Here is a 21,464-nt window from a genome sequence, read left to right as displayed (position 1 = left end):
ATTGGCATCACGAAATAAGCATTAATGTGAGCGAGTACAGTTCTCTGTAACCTTGTACAAAGGGCAGTTTCGTCTTCCACCTTTGATAACATCCTCCCATGCATACAAACCAATACAATGCTTTTTTAATCCGTTTACTTCCAGCCTTTTTCTTTCCTTTTCCAGGAACATTGCTAGAGGTAGTAAAGAAAGAGCCCAACGTTTTACCTTGCCGCTTCTCGCTTGGGCACCTCGTTCCAATGAAACGTACCGCTATTTATAGCTTTTCTGTGTTTACTGGCTGTTAATGGGTCTGCCAGCCACTCTAAGATCCATTTCAATCTAATTTAGCCAATATATCCTATGGCTTCCAATATACTATGCTTTGCTGAAATCTAGTCCCAGTTAGCTTATTATGGCCCCTTTGGTCACTTCTTAAAATCAATGCAGCCAATAAGGCTTTCCTTGTGACTCATGATGCTGCCGTTTTAGAAGGCCCTGTGAGGCAAGCTAACACCCACGGAATCGTAGAGTTGGAAGGGACCCAAGGGTCATCTAGTCCAACCCCCTGTGATGCCGGAATAAGGGTCAATTGCTCTGCATGGGTGTTGGCATGGCAGTGACAGGATGCTGCTTTGACATCTGTAGTTCAACCCCAGGACCCTACGCATTAGGACAGGCATGGGCAAACTCGGCCCTCTGGATGTTTTGGGACTACAACTCCCATCATCCTTAGCTAACAGGACCAGTGGTCAGGGATGATGGGAGTAGTAGTCCCAAAACATCTGGAGGGCTGAGTTTGCCTATGCCTGTATTAGGATGATAGTGATACTACTACTAACTACTACCAACCATATAGCAACAGCAAGAAATACAGTGTTTATATTGCTTATATCTCATAGCCACATGCTCTCCAACATCTACAATGGCATTCATTTTGGGCCGGAGAAAGGAACTTTCAAATGCTCAATCTCCCGGTCACTTTGCTTTTCAAGGGAAGACGTGAAATTTACACACACATACAGGTAAATGTAGCAGTTGGTGTAGCAGTTAAGAGTGTCAGATTAGGACTGGGAGACCAGATCTCAAGTCCCCATTTGGCCATGAAGTCCACTGAATAAGCCTAGGTATCTCTCAAACTAGCCTACTTCACAGGTTTGTTGTGGGGATAAAATGCCACCTTGAGCTCTGTGGAAGAAAAAGTGAGATATAAATGTAAAAATACGAAAGGTGATGGTGGGTAGGATGTATACATCGACATGACCGAGAAGACATTCCCCAAAATCTCTTTTGATAAGAGATTTGGACAATAGCTGAAAATTTCTGGGAAAATAGAAAGAAAGGTAGCAGTGCTTTATAACCTAGCCTGCTTTGTATCACATGGTTGCTGGGAATCGGCTACTGTGCACTCAGCATCTTAATTTTATGAGTAGGGGGAAAAAAACTTACTGAGAAGGAAGCTGGGAATGTTAAAGTGATTAAAACAACTACCTCTTTATTAGTCTACGTGGTACTAGTTTTGTATAATGAGCTGCATAATTATACAGTGCAAAACCCCAGATGCCTTACATTATAGGAATTAGATGCTTAAATTGTAAAATAGATCTGATCAGCCCATGAAAAAAATATTGCAGAAATAATCTTGGTTTTGGTTAAAAATAGTGACGGCTTCTTTGAAACCTTGTAGGCTGAAGACCATGTGGGTTTAAGTATTTTAACAAAGGTGACCCACCAAGTGGAGCTTTGTCTTTGTTCAAAACGCAGTTGTAGATTCAGGTTGTCAGGAGCACTAGGTGTACTGCTTTTCCCAGTGCTACTGGTTCCTGGCTCACTGCCACCAGAGCCGAAGGAAAAGGTGGGTGAAGAAAGGAAGGAAGCGACAGAGAGGTTAAGAACTTCTTTCACCCCACTATTTCTGCACAAGTGGGAGGGAGCAGCTGGTTTCTTCTCTGCCACAGGTTGAAATCTGCACCAGAGGAGCACTTGACATACTTGGCTAGTAACATACACCTAATATCGGGGATGAGCGTTTCAACTTGCTAAAGACTGTAAGCCACATCTGACTATTAAATGTTTCAGCGGCATCTCTACTGATCTCTGCACTGGAAGAGAGAATCCCTTAGCATTTATCTTAGAGCCCCACTTTTGGCATCCTGGCAACATATTCATAATAATAATGTAATAATAATTTATTATTTATACCCCGCCCATCTGGCTGGGTTTCCCCAGCCACTCTGGGCAGCTTCCAACAAAACACTAAAATACAAAATAATCTATTAAACATTGAAAGCTTCCCTAAACAGGGCTGCCTTCAGATGTCTTCTAAACGTTTGGTAGTTATTTTTCTCTTTGACATCTGATGGGAGGGCATTCCACAGGGCGGGCGCCACTACCAAGAAGGCCCTCTGCCTGGTTCCCTGTAACTTGGCTTCTCGCAGTGAGGGAACTGCCAGAAGGCCCTCGCCATGGGACCTCGGTGTCTGGGCAGAACGATGGAGGTGGAGATGCTCCTTCAGGTATACTGGACCGAGGCCATTTATAACAGCCAACTTCCAACTAATTGGGAAGTACCAGGTCAAAATGTGGGATGGGTGAATGAATACTAGGGTGGATCTACACATGGGGGAAAACCCCCCACTATAAATAAATTTGATCATAACAATAGAAAAAAAATCCCTATGGAAATTTGCGTAGAAAAACTTTCTGCTCTTTGGCACCATCTGGTGTTCCATGTTTATAACACATTCAAATCGTTGTTTCTTTACTAATGTAGCTGAGTTCCTAGTCACTGAACCATGGGAAAAGTCAGTTGGGGCCCAACCGAGTGGAGGCTGAGCTAGAATGAGTGGAGTTTGCCGCATTGTATAGCTCTGTTGTAATTCTGTGTGCTACACCACCTCTCTCTTACTCCACTGCCCTTCACACACTTCTCTGCAGACAACATGTGGACTACGAGCCACATGTTCCCCATCTCCCTTTCAAGGGAACATTAGTTGTTAGCCTTGCTCTCCTGTGATCAGTGGCGTAGTATGGGGGGCAGATGTCCCAGGTGTAGAATTTTCAAGGGGTGTAAAAATTCAACACCCATTGCTGCCTCAATACAGCTGTGTACTTGGGATCTGTTGAAAATGGCTTCTTCATGTGAACCAGGAAATGATATCTCCAGACAATGGAACAACTCTTCATTTCTTATCTCTGTGGCTGCAATCTCCTGGGTGACGTGGACACTGTTAGGCAGTTGAATGTGCATGGGTGCATTCCCTCCCTCCCACTTGCTCCCTTCCGCATAGCTCCGGGCACTGGCAACCCACGCTACACCTGTGATCTGATTGGCTTGACTTGCAAGAGCAAACTACTGCAAAAAACTGACACCGCTTGCCTCTACTTTCAGCCAGTTGCGATTACCTTCTACCTGGGATGCAGGCATACTCTGATGCTGCTTATAAAAATTCACCTGTATTAAACAAAAAGTGCGTGTAGTCCCAGAATGCACAATTAAGGACACCAGAAAACGCAAAACACTTCCCCATCTATGCAAAGAAATATGCCCCTCATTTTGGATTCCAGTAGACCAGCTAGCTATTTCTGTGTGCCTTTGCATTGAAGAAAGTGGTGTTGGAGCCTGCATATGATTTGGTGTCAATGAATCTGTACGGAGTAAGATGAATGAAACAGGCAGGATGTGATGTGATGTGGCAAGGGAAAATTGATATCTGACGGTGGCATTTCCTATTAGGTGCTCCATAGATCTGTCTAGATCAAGTATGGGGAACCTCTGACCCTGCAGATCAAAGAACCATAGAACTGTAGAGTTGAAAGGGACACCAAGGATCATTTAGTCCAACCCCCTTCAATGCAGGAATCTCAGCTAAAGCATCCATATGGATGTTGCTGAACTACAACTCCCATCATCCCTAGCCATTGGCCATGTTTACTAAAGGTGATGGGAGTCCGATTTCAGCAACATCTGGAGGGCCAAAAGTGATGTACTCCCAATCTGTATGTTCCTAATGGACTATAGTCCACTGTCCATTACTTCATTTCCAAATAAGTGTCTCATTTTATATAAGTGAAAGAGGCTAATTTGCTCCCCACCAAACACCCAGTGTTATGTCCTCTGATTCCAGTGCCTTACATTCTTTTTGAAAGTAGCTTATTCACTGAATTCTGCAATGCCATTCTTAAATCAGTTTTCATCAGCTGCACGGCGTTATGTCATACTCAATATATCCATATTAGTCATTTCATCAGTTCTATGTTCCAATATGTTCCAGTTCTGCTGAAAAATCTGAGTTGAGTGCCTGACTTTCTGACTCATCGCCAGTTCCTCCTGCCAACAACTCCCCACTCCACCAGCGTCAGCCACATTTCTTGCCCTGACCCCTCTGCCATGTTAGTGCAGAGGTGGTTTGGCCATCATATTAAAAGGAACCATGGCATTAGCTTTGACACCCATCCAAGAAGGAAATAATATTGAAGATGTAGGCCTTCTACCCAAATGCATCTCAGCCTTCATGTGGCAGGTACTGCTGGATCTTGTTTAAATTAATTCTAGAAGATGAAATATACAGTGGTACCTTGGGTTACATATGCTTCAGCTTATAGACTCAGCTAACCCAGAAATAATACCTCGGGTTAAGAACTTTGCTTCAGGATGAGAACAGAAATTGCACGGCGGTTTCAGGTTAAGAATGGACCTCCGGAACGAATTAAGTACTTAACCAGAGGTACCACTGTACTTTAGCGAACGGCCAAGGTGGTTAGCCAGTGTGCAGGGTTGAAGGAAAGCCAAGAGATTGTGTCATGAATTTTGGGGAACGCTTTGCATACAACAGGGGCTAAATTCATTTATTTTTTGGATGGGATCTTGATCTGTGGTGGAAGGTTTCTTGGAGTGGTGGTGAGGAACAGTCTTGCAGCTGTGGGAAAAATGGCAGAGCTGGATCCAGCTTTGCAGCTTGCAGCATAGGCAGAACTGAAATTTAAAAGCTAACATTCTTATTAAAACACGTGTTGGCAAGGGTGTACCTGCCAGATGCTTACTTCATGAAATAAACAGCTTATAATTCATAATGCTAGACATTATTACTCCATGATTTTGTAAAAATTAATAACTATAATCTCATAAAACGAAGTTTAAATCAACAGAAAAAGCTGTATTTGGCCAAAAGTGTATACCGTGCCCAAGAAAATATAATTGTAAACAATTGTTATTTCTGAGTTCTTCAAAATTACCTGTAATACCTAGTGCAAAGAAACAAAAACAGCTGAGCACAACGAGCGCCAGATCTTCATTCTGCTATCCAAAACCTGCTTCTTAGCAGAATATGCTCCAGAAAAACCTCAAGCTCAGATGGTGGGGTTGAGGTTCAAACTGCCTGGAGGAGTGAGGAAGAACAGCAGGAATCAAAAATGAAAATGCACAAAATGTTGCAAAAGAAAGACATGCTGGTTTCTTACATTGATACTAATTACGTCTTTTCATTTTCCAGTGGGAGGGGGCACTGCTTAAAAAAGAAAGAAAGAAGATAGGCAGGACTGGACATACCCTGAGAAATGTTGGATAGTCTCAGTTTACCTGAGCCCACTCTGAGATTAACACCTAGCAAATGAAAGTGTTGGGGGAATGGTTGGGAAAGTAAAGTGCTCATTAACTCACCCAGATACAGCTTGTACCATTAGACACATTAAACCAATGCACCGAGATAGTTCTCAAAGATTCCACAACCCATTGGGGCAGGGGGGATATCTTTATTAGGCCAACCAAAGTGTCACAAAATATTTTGCAAGCCTTTGAGCTCTCCAGAACTCCTCATCAGGCTAAATGGTTAACAGAACAAAGAGAGAAAGGAATGGAAAAGGTTGGCTGGCGATGAAACCACAGAGACTGCATCTGGTCACAGCCTCAAGGTGGAATGTAGGAGGAGGCAGCAGACATGCAAACAAGGCGTTGTGAGGTGCTGTGGAGGCTTCAAGTTGTGCCAAAGGCTTCTGGGTAGAAGAAACCCACGGCAGTTGACAGCATGTTACAATTTCCTCTGCCGCTTTGAAGGGGAAGTGTCCAAGAGAAGACACTTCATTACTGTCACCAGACGAAAGCCTGAGTATAGGGGTGCTGCAGAAATGACGGATTGCAACTGTACGTGAGAAGGTTGAAACTACCGCTGTGCCGGAACAGGCATTCCAGTTTCTCTCAAGTTTTCTCCCGTTGCGAATGAAGCTTGCATGTTTCTGCCTCACTCTTGGAGCACTTAGGAATTTATTTGGAATTTTGGTGGGTGTGGGGTTTTGAACTTACCTGGAGTAGTCAGTGGGGTTGCAGGTAGGGTGACGTTGTTCACCTGCCTGCTGAACACCAAGCATCACTGCTTGTTCCTGAGATGGGGAGGTGCGTGGAGTTCAGCACTGTGACAGAGCCAGTCTGATGCTATAGAGAGAAGGAGCCATGCTGCAGTGCTCTGTGTGTGTTTATATGTAAATAAAGTAGATTAGCCAAAATACTGAGTTGCTGAGGTCTGTTACGCGAAATGCGCAAACTCTGCGGGTCCCTAAGTGTGCTGGTGTGTTGGCATCGGTTGCTGTGATGTTCGGGCTGAAGGAAGCTTTTGAAGCTCCTGAATGATTGACCAGGAGGGAGAGAACATGCCAGTCGGGCATGTGTCTCTGCCAGGGTCCTACTCGAGCGTAGGCTGAACTCAAGACAATCTCTTCCTCAGATACCAGCAGTGATGCTCGGTGTTTGGAAAGCAGGTGAGAAACGCCACTCTACCTGCACCACCCACCAACAACTACTGCTGTCCTTCTGTGTGAGAGACAAGAACCCCCACTGCAGAATTAAGGCACAGGTAGCACCGACAAATGGGACGTGGGTGGCGCTGTGGGTTAAACCACAGAGCCTAGGGCTTGCCGATTGGAAGGTCGGCGGTTCGTATCCCTGTGGTGGGGTGAGCCCCCGTTGCTCGGTCCCTGCTCCTGCCAACCTAGCAGTTTGAAAGCACGTCAAAGTGCAAGTAGATAAATAGGTACCACTCCAGCGGGAAGGTAAACGACGTTTCCGTGAGCTGCTCTGGTTCGCCAGAAGTGGCTTAGTCATGCTGGCCACATGACCCGGAAGCTGTACGCCGGCTCCCTCGGCCAATAAAGCAAGATGAGCGCCGCAACCCCAGAGTCGGCCACGACTGGACCTAATGGTCAGGGGTCCCTTTACCTTTACCTAGCACCCACAAAACCACCCCCTGCTTTCTTCTTTCTCTCGCGATGCCATGCCCTGGTCCTTTCAGGCAACAGAAAGAGACAGGCTCCTGTTGGCTGCTCCACAATCACTCACTTTGTCCTTTCCAGATAATTGGGCAGATGTAACATCACCGTCATCAGTCCTAATGAGTGCAGGTGTTCTCTTGTGTTCTGCAGTTTTGGAGCAAGCGTATTATCCCCATTGCGAAGGAATTGTTCACACTGCCTCTTTAAAGAAAAGAACGAGGTTTTGCCTCTGTGGAGCTGCTTCACTGTAGTTCACTCTTGGGTAAGAAAGAAAAGAAATGAATAATCTGGACACAGATAAGACCTCTGACAGCAATCAAAGTAAATACTTGTGAGTTTTGCCCCTGGAGCTATAACCAGCCGCATCTGCTTTTTCAGGATGACACCACAGGAGCAATTATGTACTGGCCCCCTGTGTAATGCTCAATCTAATGACCACTCACAGGGAACATTACAGTGTTACCCCTATGACATTACATTTCAAAAACGGGCAGGAAACATTCTCTTTTTATTTGCTGTAATGTTTAATGATTTGTGAAATCAACAGCCACAAAATCCAGCCTTTATCCATCTCTCCCCCCCCCCACACCCCCGGTCAGGTAGGAAGTTCAGATTATTCTTTTTATATGCATTGCATGGCCTTTTTATCTGCTCAGTTTGAGAGTTTTACGGAAATGCACTGGGACCTAATAACCTTAAGCTCACTGTATGTGGGTGTCGGGTTGGGGAGAGATCTGTTTCCACCAATATTAAAAGTGGGTTGGAGAACTCATAAATGCTCTAAAAAGCAAAACAAACAAGCAAACCACACCACACAAAAGAGAAGGCGTAATATACCAGGCAGGTACCTGTGTTAATGGTTTGGAATCACAGACCATTTAGCTTTTCGCCTGATAAATCTGCTTGTGGATGAGAAATGACTGCCATTTGGGGTTTAAATAAGTCCTCTTTTTTAAAAAAGAAGAAGATGGGGTGGAGATACTGAAACTTCAGACTGAATCATGAGCTGAAGTCTGGAAGAAGAGAGGTACAAATTGGGCAAGAGTTGCCACCAAAATTTGACCTAAAGCAAAACTGTTGGGGATCCTCTTGAGGCAAAATGGCTGAAGAATTTGGAGGAAAGCTTAAAGGATCTCAATGACTAGTAAAATTTCTCAGAAAAGTCCCTCCTGTCCCACAATATTTTACCTAAAACAAAATTTGAAATGAATGCTGATATTTCTTTTCAGGCGAAACAGTCGAAGGATTAAGAGAAGCTGAAATACTTTATTGGGTGTAAAAATTTATCAGGTACATTTGGCACACCTCCCTAGGCAAAATCCAATACGCATGTATGCAACATGGTATTCTGCATAATGTTAGATAATGCCCATATCATTTATGCTTCTTCTAATACATGTGACTCTCAACTTTATCAGGGGTTACATTCTGGGGATAGCATGTAAAGCCAAAATTGTGAATACGTAGTCAAAGCATATTGAGTTCAATGGTGAGTGGGATTGCCAGAGTTTTTCCCCCAAACACCCCCTGTGACTGAAATTGTGTGCACACCTGTTTGCAACCAGTGGTGGGAGCGCAGCAGTATAAATGGGAGTGTGTATACTGCCTCAAACTAGCCTGAAAATGTCCTGGTAAAACATAAAAAAGGTAAAGGACCCCTGACGGTTAAGTCCCGTTGCAGACGACCCTGGGGTTGCGGCATTCATCTCGCTGTACAAGCCGAGGGAGCTAGCGTTTGTCCACTCCACAAACAGTTTTTCCGGGTCATGTGGCCAGCATGACTAAGCCGCTTCTGGAGCAACAGAACACCGAAACCAGAGCAGCACACGGAAACACCATTTTCCTTCCCGCCGGAGTGGTACCTATTAATCTACTTGCACTTTTGGGCCTGCTTTCGAACTGCTAGGTTGGCAGGAGCTGGGACCGAGCAACGGGAGCTCACCCCATCGCGGGGATTCGAACTGCCGACCTTCTGATCAGCAAGCCCAAGAGGCTGAGTGGTTTAGACCACAGCGCCACCCACGTCCCTTTGGTAAAACATAATGGACCCAAATACATCTATTCTAAAAGCTACTATTTCTTTGTGTACTGAACGTTTCCAGAACAGCTGGTTATAATTTACTATTATTATTTTTAGCAACAATAAAATAATAATAGTAATCTGGTCTACTTTCCAGCTAGGTACCTGTGAAGATCTCTGGCATATGCTAATCTTGAGACTAAATTACATCCTATGTGGCAGATATGTGATAGTTTTTCTTGAATGTTGATGTTTGTTTTAAACAGCTGGGGTGTGTCTCCCACATACGATTGGTTCCATTTTCCTGATTCTTGGGGGTACAGGTGTGGAAATACCTTTTCTTCTACAGCGTGAAGTGTGTATGCACGTGTGTGATTTAGATTAGGGAAATGGGAAAGGGGGAGGAGTTTAAAGCCACACCCCCATGCTGCTGCACCAATCACATGTGACCCTTCCATTGCAACTGGTTAATGTATACCAGGAAATCCAGCTTTCCTGTCCAATGGCTTGTGTAGACACAAATGTCATATACAGATATGTGAATATGCTGTTGTTTCTGGTTTTTCAATAATTATTCTGCTTAGACTTCACCCATGGAGCTCATATTGCTTCATGGAGCTCTTTGGCAGGAAACCAGTGTTAGGTTCTTGGTCTTTTGATTTTTATATTGCAAATTAAAAACGAAAACGACTCCATCTCTCTACAGTTAAGAGAGGCAATCAGCTACTAATGGAAATGTTTTGCACCTGCCAAACGCTGATAGTCTCTGTGTCTCGACTGTCGCCGTAGTCCTTCACGAGAATTGAAACCATGGGGAGGGGGGGAAGCTCTTTTAAAGCAGGGAAAGGGAAAGTGAGTGGTTAGTAAATGAGGCAGCCTTGAGCTTAGGTATAGCTTGTTCAGAATCCCAGGCCTTTTCTGCCTGTTTCTTTCACTATACTGCCCTTTACAGCTGCTGTTGATTCTGGCTCTTCAGTTATGGAGACATAAGAAACTTCTGTGTCCACTTTGGCCATTGTAGGAGCAAAATGGCGGACTAGATGGGCTATTGGCCATATTCAGCAGGTTCTTCTTATGTTCTCATGACCTCCATGCTGGTTTATATTTCACTTTGATGCTGTTTTATAGCAAGAAATCTTGCACCAAAACCCCTCTAGCCTCTCTGTCACACATTAAGGCATGTGCCTCTCCAGTCAGCAAAACTCACATCCAAGCTGCACTTTTGTACAAACCAATCTCCCATTATTTTTTTAAAAAAATGTGAACACAACTTGAACGGTAAACAACTTATTAATGCAGATGATCAAATGCTTAGCTGGAGAAGAAGGATAAACGGATGGCTGAATCTGACTGAGATAAAAGAGGTGGTTATAGATTAGGTGGAAAGAAAAAGACCAGACCCTCCAGGCTGCGACTCAGATTGGCAGAGAACACAGCAAGGAGAAGCCTTTTCTTCTGAGGAAGATTGGTCTAAACAGGATTAGATATTCTATGTAGGAACAACCATGATAACAGATATTAAGACTTAAGGAGTTGCTAACGGATCTACAAAGGGGAAATTAAAACAGTTCTAAATGCATAGCTGGGTCACATTGAAGCCGTAGTTTTTTCTTACTAATCTGCTCGCAACCAGGACCCACTGCATATTTTATGCTCCTGGAAAGTGCTTTTTCACAAACTAGTTTCATGAGAGCTGGACCATAAAGAAGGCTGATCGCCGAAGAATTGATGCTTTTGAATTATGGTGCTGGAGGAGACTCTTGAGAGTCCCATGCAGTGGTGTAGCGTGGGTTGTCAGCACCCGGGGCAAGGCAAGTAATTTGCGCCCCCTAACCTGTGGATTTGCGCCCCCTAACCTGTGGATTTGCGCCCCCTAACCTGTGGAAATTCTACCCCGTCTGCTTTTCCCTTCCTCAAAGGTTACTTTTTCTTTGAGGAAAAAAATGACCAATGGAATACTATTACAACAATACAGTTTTGCTGTATCAAAGCTTTGTGGAAAGAGATTTAATAATTTAAATTCTGAAGCGGTTACTTCATCAAATATGATTTTTACTGCAGTCCATCAATGTTTTCTTCAGTGTAGGAGCCTTATTTTTAATTATACTTGCTTGGACTAAGAAATCCTTGGCATCTCCAGATGCTTTGAAGCCATTATACTCCCAACAGAAAAGAAATTCCATAAATTCTATGGTTAGTATGAATCAGTAATATATATAAAAAAACTTCATTAAAAATAACTGTCAGGGGTTTTAGCCTCTGGGAACAGTAGCCCAAGACGTGGTAGCTTGGTTTTCTTTATTCTTTTGCCTGACTATACTTTTTAATAATTATTAGGTTCATTAATGTAAAGCCAGCCATGAAGGATTTTGAGAAAGTTTTTTATTTGCTTGAACATATAGGAGCACTAACAAGACTTTTTAGAAAAAGCTTTTGGGCATAGCCCATATTCTAGAGATATTTATTTTTCTGGAAAATGTTTCTCTACTATTTGGGGTTTTTTAATAACTTTTTTGGGGGGGTCTTATAAACAAATATCCATTTGAATAATAAATACTACAAACATTCCAATTCTTCTCATGTCCCGAAAATGGCATACCAAATTTGCAATAATATCTACAGCATATGGTTCATCATTAGAGGTCATTGTATAGGTTCTGGGTTCGTGAATTGGATAAAACAAAACAAAAGGAAAAACAGGATAGAACAAAATTAACAGGTAACATTCAACAATTTTCACTAATTTTATGATGGGAATTAATTGTGGAGTGAGCAGTAAAAATTAAAATCCAGATTGGGGGCCATACAATCTTGAATGAAATGTAAAACTGAAATCTTTTGGATTTTCTTCACTCCATATATCATATGTTTGGAAGAGTTGTATATTTGGTTTCAGTGCACCAAAGGGCAAATTAAATTGAAACTTTTAAGAGACTTAAATTTTAATATCACAATTGATTTAATATCACATGATTTGGGTGCTAAAACATTTTCTTTTGCATTTGAGAAAAACAATCAAAAATTGTTGTATTACTTATTCTTGCAATTTAAAATAAATTTAGCAGTTTCAAGTTTCGTTCTTTTCATTTTTTTCTACATGACATCTATTCTTGAAAATTGAAGTGTTTGTGTGTGTGTGTGTGCGCGCGTGTGTGTACAAGTAGTTAGCCTTGCCTGTGGTGCAAAATAGCCTGGCAATGGGCCCCTGGAAAGTTATCTTTGAAAAAGAAGAAGAAGAAGAAGAAGAAGAGGAGGAGGAGTTTGGATTTGATACCCCACCTTTCACTCCCTTTAAGGAGTCTCAAAGCGGCTAACATTCTCCTTTCCCTTCCTCCCCCACAACAAACACTCTGTGAGGTGAGTGGGGCTGAGAGACTTCAAAGATGTGTGACTGGCCCAAGGTCACCCAGCAGCTGCATGTGGAGGAGCGGAGACGCGAACCCGGTTCCCCAGATTACGAGACTCTTAACCACTACACCACACTGGCTCTCAGTTCCCCATCCTTGCTTCATCCTTTGACCAGACAACCTTTCACAGGGAGGACACCTTCAAACAGAAGACTGTCCTCTGATATACCTTCAGACAGAGGAGTGTCCTCTGTAAAGTAGGACACATATTCACCCTAGTTTTCAGCCACTAGTTGGCCTTCCTAGATGGCTTGGAATGGGACATAACTTACCCAAGTCTGGCGTGGGGTTATGAGGATTGCTGTGTTTAGTTTACAGGAATCCCACGAGGATAAATATTAATTTATGAGGTGACTAGTTATTACAGCAACTGGTACCATATGAATCGCCTTCCTAGACCCCCATCCACTTGAAATAAATGCTGAAGAACTCGGTTTGTCTTGTCCCTTAATGCTTTCTCTGCTGTTTGTAGGAGTAGTAATTTAAATCTTTTTATTTCGAAAAGAAAGAAAGAAACCCAAAAACACAAGCTATAAAAATTAAGCATCTCTGTGACGAATTGACCTGTAGAATATAGGCATAATATATTGGAGGAACAAATTGACATTTACTGTTTTAATCATGTTATCACCCCAGTGGTAAAACAAACAGGAGTGTAAAATGATAATCTTGATTGTTCAGGTCTCAAGCCTTCTATAAAAATGCAGAAAATATGCAGCTGTGTTAATGGTTTTAGAATGCCAGCAGGCATTCGCACAGGGGGAGCTAGAGGAAGACGGCACCACTAAATGTCAGTTTTATTGACAAGAAGGAAATAATATCTTTAAACACTCCCCAAAAAGCGAGACTTCAAAGACTTTAATTAATATGCCACGGAGGTGCCACGCTGGAAAAGTTTCTACAAAAAAACAAAGCAAAACAATTACTTTATCCAATTGTCTCATAAAAAAACAGAAACATCCCTGTAATATACACACTACATCCCACTTGCAAAAGGGGACACAAGCTCACTAAGTTAACCACAAGCTTTGATTTTGTATGAATTTTAGCTATTGGCAAAGGCAGAAGTTGCAAATGTGTAGTGATAACCCTGTTTATTACTACTGCTGTCCAGATCCCTAAACAGATACGGTACTTTATGTTTTCTTTGAGCCTCTCAGCTTGGAATCCTTCGGGTTTATTGCTGTCGTTGCCAGAAATGTTGAAAACAATCTGTATTGCATTGACATCCATAGGAAACTACCTACAAATTTTAAATTGCTAGATTAGACATTTTCTGTATAACTAAGAGAGGAAGGGGAAAACTGTAGCTCAGTGATAGGCAAAGTCCAGCAGAGTCTGGCTGGGTTGAGTGGAGGGAGGCTCCCCTCTGTTGCCCAGTGCAAAGGGGTTTAGATTTCTCTACCAGGGCTTAATTCTGCTCCAATTTGTGCTTATTTTAACAAAGGAGTTTACAATCTGTCAGGTGTGCGTGCAGGAGCCAGGCCGTGTGACCAATAGGACTTTGCAGGACTGGGGCCTTCTTAAGTTTGTTCTGAAGAGTCAAGGCACGGCCTCACAGCACCTGGTGGCAAGAGCTGGAAAGGGATATAAGGCCAGCATTTCCCTCCGGCTCTTTGCCACAGCAACACGTTTCCTGCCTTGCTGTGTTTGGCTTCTTGCTTCCTGATCCTTGAACCTTGGTTTCTTGACTCTTTGCTTCTTGATCCTCAGACCCTTGACTTCTTGACTCCTTGCTTCTTGATCCTCGGACCCCTGATTTCGTGACTCCTTGCTTCCTGACCCCCGGACCCTTGGCTTCTTGACTCCTGGTTCTCTGACCCCCAGACTCTTGGCTTCTGACTTCTGGTTTCTGGACCCTCATTCCTGCTCCCACCCCGCCATCTTGCCCCCGGTACTGACTTCCCCTGCCGGGACTTCGATTGCCCGTGAACCGGACTGTGACACAATCTCTTAGTACAAACTTGCAACACACCTCTTCTGTTTCTTCCTCAAGACTTCCTGGTAGCCCAATGAGGAATTTAAGGTAACGTTGGGAGATCCAATGCACCCTGATAGCTTTTTTGTTAGATTATTGGTGTGAGTTTTGGGGATGGGTAGTCTGTATGCCCGAGCCCCTTTCTAATTCTGGGATCCAGCACAGATTCAGTTCACGGACTAGCCTGGTGAAGTAAGATAACAAAGGAAGTGGCTTGGCGTCAGAGGTGAAACGGGTGGGCCCCCTCTTTCAACTGCCTGGTAGTTAGAAAGACAAAAGCAAAGAGTTGAGTTGTGTGAGCTAGAAGTAAGAAGCTGCAGGCTGGGCAGCTGAGAGACAGACCCATGCCTATTTTCTGTTGGAATCCAGGGCTGTGGCTATGAGAGAATCAAGGCCTTCTTGCATTGCTAATGTTGTGCAGCCCTCCGTCATAAAAAGGTAAAGGTAAAGGACCCCTGACAGTTAAGTCCAGTCGCGAACGACTCTGGGGTTGTGGCGCTCCATCATAGGCTCAGGTTATATATATGTGTATGTGTAAATAAACTAATAAAAACACAGCAGTTTTCGCTGCCCTCATCCCAAGGAAACTGACCCTTGGGAAGGTGCCTGGAACCTCTGGAATCTCACACCACTCAGATTCAAGTGGATTGGAATGTGATCTATTCCCCTACCCTCTTGAATTGGGGTCATTTTGAAATGATAGGGCGATATCCAGTGTAGTGTAAGCTGATGTGAGGGGGCTGCAGTGGAGAAGAGAGAAAGAGAAAGTCTTTTCTGTTTATTGATGGCCATGTTTGGATGTCCCTCATAATCATGATATCCAGCTATGACATTAGAAGACCTCAATAGTCAGTGGGTTGATAATGTCTCCAGTAATGGCGCAGGAGGGTTAGACTGGTTTTTGTGGTAATTCTGTGAGCTGCGGATGGGCAAGCAAACAGCCTCACCAAAGCATAATTCCCAGAATTCTCAGTGGTGGCAGGGGTGGGATTTAGTGGTATAGCACAGATATAATGTGGGGCTGAAAAGGCCATGGTAGATGTGTTCCAAGTCCAAGAGTAAGAAACTGCTTGTTGGTTTTCTTTGAAGTCAGTGGATGTTTCATCTTTCAACTCAAAGCTGTGAGTGGGCTCAGGCTTCTTCTACGTCCTGAAGAAGAAGAAGAAGAAGAAGAAGAAGAAGAAGAAGAAGAAGAAGAAAAAGAAGAAGAAGGGGAGTTTGGATTTGATATCCCGCTTTATCACCACCCAAAGGAGTCTCAAAGCGGCTAACATTCTCCTTTCCCCTCCTCCCCCACAACAAACACTCTGTGAGGTGAGTGAGGCTGAGAGACTTCAAAGAAGTGTGACTGGTCCAAGGTCACTCAGCAGCTGCAGGTGGAGGAGCGGAGACGTGAACCCAGTTCACCAGATTACGAGTCCACCGCTCTTAACCACTACACCACGCTGGCTCTCAAAGAAGTATAAAACACTTGAAGCAGTTTGCTTGGATATATTATGAGTTTGTGGGTGCCAGACCCCTTTAATCCCTGGATATGACAAAGGCTAAAATATAAATCAGGCTAGCTTCCTGATTAGGTAGTCACCTGGGGGACGGGCCTTTATGAGAACAAAGGAAAAGGGCACCCCCTTCAATTCTTAGATAGTTAGAAGGACAAAGCCTGAGTTTTAAGGCAGAGTTTTGGGTTCTGATGTGAACTTGACGCAAAGCAGAGAGAGAAGGAGTGAGGGAGCACCATGCCAGATCTCTGATTGAATCCAAGGCTGTGACCATGGGAGAAGCAGAACCTTCTTGGGATGTTAATGCTGTGAACCTCTCCATCGTAGGCTCAGGATTTATATGTGTGTAAATAAACCATATACCATAAAGACACCACAGTTTCTACTGTGGTGCATTCCCAAAAGGAAATACAAACTCTGAGTGAATTCCTGGCATCTCACACAGCTCAGATATTGGAATGGTGTGCAACAATATTATACACTGTTTCGTTTAGCTCATCACACCCGAAGTGTTCTCATGACTGTATACTTTTAAAATCCCACAAACATCACCTGAGATGAAATATCATACAGTTTTATGGGAAAGGTGCACTAAAGGTCCACAATAGCCTATTTGAGGATTACGGCACTGGAGTTTGAGGCTGGTGATTTATAAGGCTCTATCGCATTTGAGCTCATAATTATATTTGCCAATAAATTTCCTGGGCAAGCATCATTTGTAATGTTCACATCATTTTATAACAAATGTTGTTGTAAATGGCACTTTCCTCCCCCTCCTCAAATGAGAGACTGGCTTGTCAGAATGATCTAAGATAACATAAAAATGAAAACCACCATCCCCCATAAAAAATTACCACGAAAATGATATACAATAAAAGTCATTTGGGCCTTTTCAGGGTCATGAGATGTAGGAAGTTCCGTGGTTTTTCATTCAAGTTATTGAAGGGGAGGTAAACATTTCCTCTAAATATACATATATTTAAGAAAGTTGGGAGAGAAAATGAAGCATTTGCGAATTGCTTTGTACATTTCAAGATCTCTAATTACCTTTGAAATGTAATTCCAACCATGAAAAGTGGTTATATATTACACTCTGACTTTTTTTTAACCTATGAATTTGACGTGGGATGTAATTGCATATTGTTTAAAGAACAATTGTTTCTAAATCGGGAGGACACTTATTCTCAGGGGCTTAAGTTGAGAATTTCTTCAAGCATTGCTGTATTTAAACTCAGTTGCTGAGGTGTTATAAAGGCCAAAAAAGCGAAGTCTAATAAAACAAAACAAACAAACAAACAAACAAAAACAGTACTGTAGATCACATGTTCAGTTTGTGGCATCACTGATAAAAGGAGCTGCAAGTAGCAGTTCTGGACAATAAATTCATCCAAGACTCATATGATCAGGCAGGTAAAAGTAATATTTCATAGATAACTTATGGAATTCATTGCCAGAGGATAAGGTGATGGCAACAAACTTAGATGGTTTTTAGAAAATTGGACAAATTAATGGTGAATAGGTTTATCAACAGTTATGGCAGGTAATTGGAACCTCCCTGTCTGATGGTAGCATTCTGTAGGGCTGCCCACAGAAACAAAATACTCACAGTGGAACTGACTTTGTTGGCTTGCAGAGGGGTTGTGTGGCTCAGTGGCTTGGATTGAGGCAGAGGGCTGCTTCACCTCATATTCTGAAGTTCTTGATGCCTTCTTGATTGATCACAATGGGTAATTAACCAATGCATATAACTTCTTCATATATTGGCAGAGTTGAATGAAATTTACGGACATAGCTGCTCCTTCTGTGATGATAAAAAAGGTAAAGGACCCCTGACAGTTAAGTCCAGTCGCAAACGACTCTGGGGTTGCGGCGCTCATCTCACTTTACTGGCCGAGGAAGCTGACATTTGTCCACAGACAGTTTTTCCGGGTCATGTGGCCAGCATGACTAAGCCGCTTCTGGCAAAACCAGAGCAGCACATGGAAACGCTGTTTAACTTCCTGCCGGAGTGGTACCTATCTCCTTGCACGTTGATGTGCTTTCAGACTGCTAGGTTGGTAGGAGCTGGGACTGAGCAATGGGAGCTCACCTTGTCATGGGGATTCGAACCACTGACCTTATGATTGGCAAACCCAAGAGGCTCAGTGGTTTAGGCCACAGCGCCACCCGTGTCCCTCTCTGTGATGATGAAGCCTGCCAAATGTCAGACAAATAATGCATGCCCCCCCAAAAAAGATAAGGTTTTTAATTGACTTGCACAACAGCAGACTAAGTACAAAGTGCTGGTTTTGTTGTATAGAGCCCTACACAGCTTGGGAGCAGGAGACATCACCTCTTATATACCCAATCAATAGCTGTGTTCTGCAGGTCTCCTGCACATACCATCTTATCAGGAGGTCTTTTCCACAGCATATAGGAATCAGGACTTTAAGGTTGGGGTGCTTACCCTTTGCAATTCCCTTCCCTTGACTATAAGACAGGTATCTATTCTCTTTTCAGCACCTACTGAAGACCTTCCTCTTTCAAGTAGCCTTTTAACTTGAGTTCTTTCCCAATGGTTTTTTTTAAAAAAATATTACAGAATCACAGAATTGTAGTGTTGGAAGGGACTATGAAAATAGTCCAATCCCCTGCAATACAGGAATCTTTCACCCAACATGGGGATTGAACCCTCGACCCTGAGATTCTCATGCTCTACCAACTAAACTATCACCAACTGAGCTATTGTTTTATCACTTGTTGTTTGCTGCCCTGAACTCCACCTGCTCTCTGCCTGACATTTTTCATTTATGGAGAACTTGAGGAAAGTTACAAGAATAACATCAAACTAGTGAAAACAAACCTTAGAAACTTTCCTGCAGCACCGAAGAGGTGTCAGCTCCTTGAAACTGGCCCACTTCACTTTTGATTGTCTCACATCCCGTGTTAAAGTGAAGGCTTCACAAAATCACTAATTACCATATTTTTCGCTCTATAGGACACACTTTTCCCCCTCCAAAAATTAAGGGGAAATGTGTGTGCGTCCTATGGAGCGAATGCAGGCCCCTTGGCTTCAGCGATAGCAATGTGAAGCCTCCAAAGCGCAGCAACCCCTCTCGCTCCCCAGGCTTCAGCGAAAGCAACACGAAGCCTCTGGAGCGCAGCGGGACCTTGCACTGCACCCCGAAGGCTTCGGGTTCTTTTACTGAAGCTGGGAGAGCAAGACTCTCCCGGCTTCAGCAGAGAGGGAGAGCTGTGCAGCACCCCTTCAGCGAAGCGGGAGGAGAAATGGAAGGGGCTCCATTTCTCCTGCCACTTCGCTGCAGGGGCGCTGAGCAGAGAGGGGGAGATTTTTTTCTTCTTGTTCTCCCTCTCTAAAGCAAGGTGCATCCTATGGTCGGGTGCGTCCTATAGAGCGAAAAATACAGTACATCAAGAATGACACCCATTAGCCTGTGAAACACATGCAAACCAATTTCCCAACATTCACAACAATAAAGAACGTGCTTATTGGGTGGGAATAGTACATTTTTCATAGAACAGCATTTTGGAGGCTGGAGCCATTCAGTATCCCACCGACAAAAATGTAACCTTGAAGCGGGACAAACAGAGCTGCACAACAGTAAGGAGCCACTGGTCATTACTCCTTTTACTGCACAAATGATTGATTTAATGGAGAGTTAATTAGGCACTTTGAAGTCCATTTCTACCTGTAGGAGAGTTGGCCCATCATCTCTTTAATAAAGTTTGTTGACATTGCAGACTGATTTATTTTATTCGTACCAGGAAAAAATAATACCCCTTTTCTGAACCCACACAACATTCTCTTGTAATATTTTAGGAGCTTTGCACCCTAGTGCTGTTAAGCGTGGTAATTATGTAATTGCACATCATTACACATTTTGGTGACATGATCACGCATGGGTTCCACTAATTGTGTAATTAGACCTAATTACAGCAATTGTGAAAATATATGGTAATGAGGTAGGGGGTGGGGTGGGGGAGCTTAAAAGGCAGGGGGGAAAGTGAAATCAAAACCAGATTCCATTAATTTGCATATGAATGCTTCAGAGAAAAAGATCATCTTGTACAAAAATAAAAGGTTTTCATTTGATCTTTGTTGCAGGGGTGGGCAGAAGGTAGATCTGGATCTACTGGGTGATTTAAAATTGAGTGGCAAAGATTTCTAACTCTCAATGAAATGTCTCCCCTGTTGCCCTAAATAATTGTGCTGAAATGAAGAAATTGTGTAAAAGGAGTGTGGGCTCCTTCCAGTTCTGGTACTCAAATTATTTATTGCTATGTATGTATGTTTTGCATACATACAGCGCAGGTGGCACTGTGGGTAAAAGCCTCAGCGCCTAGGGCTTGCCGATCGAAAGGTCGGTGGTTCGAATCCCCGCGGCGGGGTGCGCTCCCGTCGTTCGGTCCCAGCGCCTGCCAACCTAGCAGTTCGAAAGCACCCCCGGGTGCAAGTAGATAAATAGGGACCGCTTACTGGCGGGAAGGTAAACGGCGTTTCCATGTGCTGCGCTGGCTCGCTAGATGCAGCTTTGTCACGCTGGCCACGTGACCTGGAAGTGTCTCCGGACAGCGCTGGCCCCCGGCCTCTTAAGTGAGATGGGCGCACAACCCTAGAGTCTGTCAAGACTGGCCCGTACGGGCAGGGGTACCTTTACCTTTTATGTATGTTTTGCAGAAGGCTCTGGTTGGTGTATCTCAAGAGTTCCATTTTATTTTTATTTATTTGTTTTATAAAAAGCTCTCACAAGTCTGCCTATCCCTCTTCTACAGCATGCTGTACTTACACTGAGTGCTTTCAACACCATCAGTGGTGCTATTTTTCTAGAAAAAGAGGTGCTGGAACTCACAATGGACACCTCTTGTTCTCTTATAATGGCAATGGTGCCCACCTGAGAGCTTCCAGAAGCGAGTTCCGACTGGAAGAAAGCCTTACCTGGCCGTCAGCATCTCAAACATTCTGTGTCTACTAACAGAGACCAAGAGGAAGATTTCAGGATTGTGATTTCAGGAGAGAGTGAGAGAAGGTTAGACATAATTTTGAACTTTTTATCTGACATCCCTCCTGGTTCGAATGTTATGAATCGCCTCTGACATGTGCCAATCGCTGCTCATGTGAGTCCATCACCCATTGTATTAATGTTGGAGAAGCGTATTTAAGGAAGCTGTAGAGGGTGCAATGAGGAAGCATAAGTCCCAGATTGCAGATGTACAAGTGGTTGCCAAATTTGAATTTCAAAAATATTTCCAGTGGTTATAGTCAGGGAAGCCAGAACAAGGGCAGTGCCTGGTGGCTTATGGGCAGAATCATGACAGAGAGC

The sequence above is a fragment of the Podarcis muralis genome, chromosome 3 (genome assembly GCF_964188315.1).
Source record: "Podarcis muralis chromosome 3, rPodMur119.hap1.1, whole genome shotgun sequence".
Classification (NCBI taxonomy): domain Eukaryota; kingdom Metazoa; phylum Chordata; class Lepidosauria; order Squamata; family Lacertidae; genus Podarcis; species Podarcis muralis.
The sequence above is the reverse complement of the archived record's forward strand: the minus strand, read 5'-3'. Positions refer to the sequence as shown.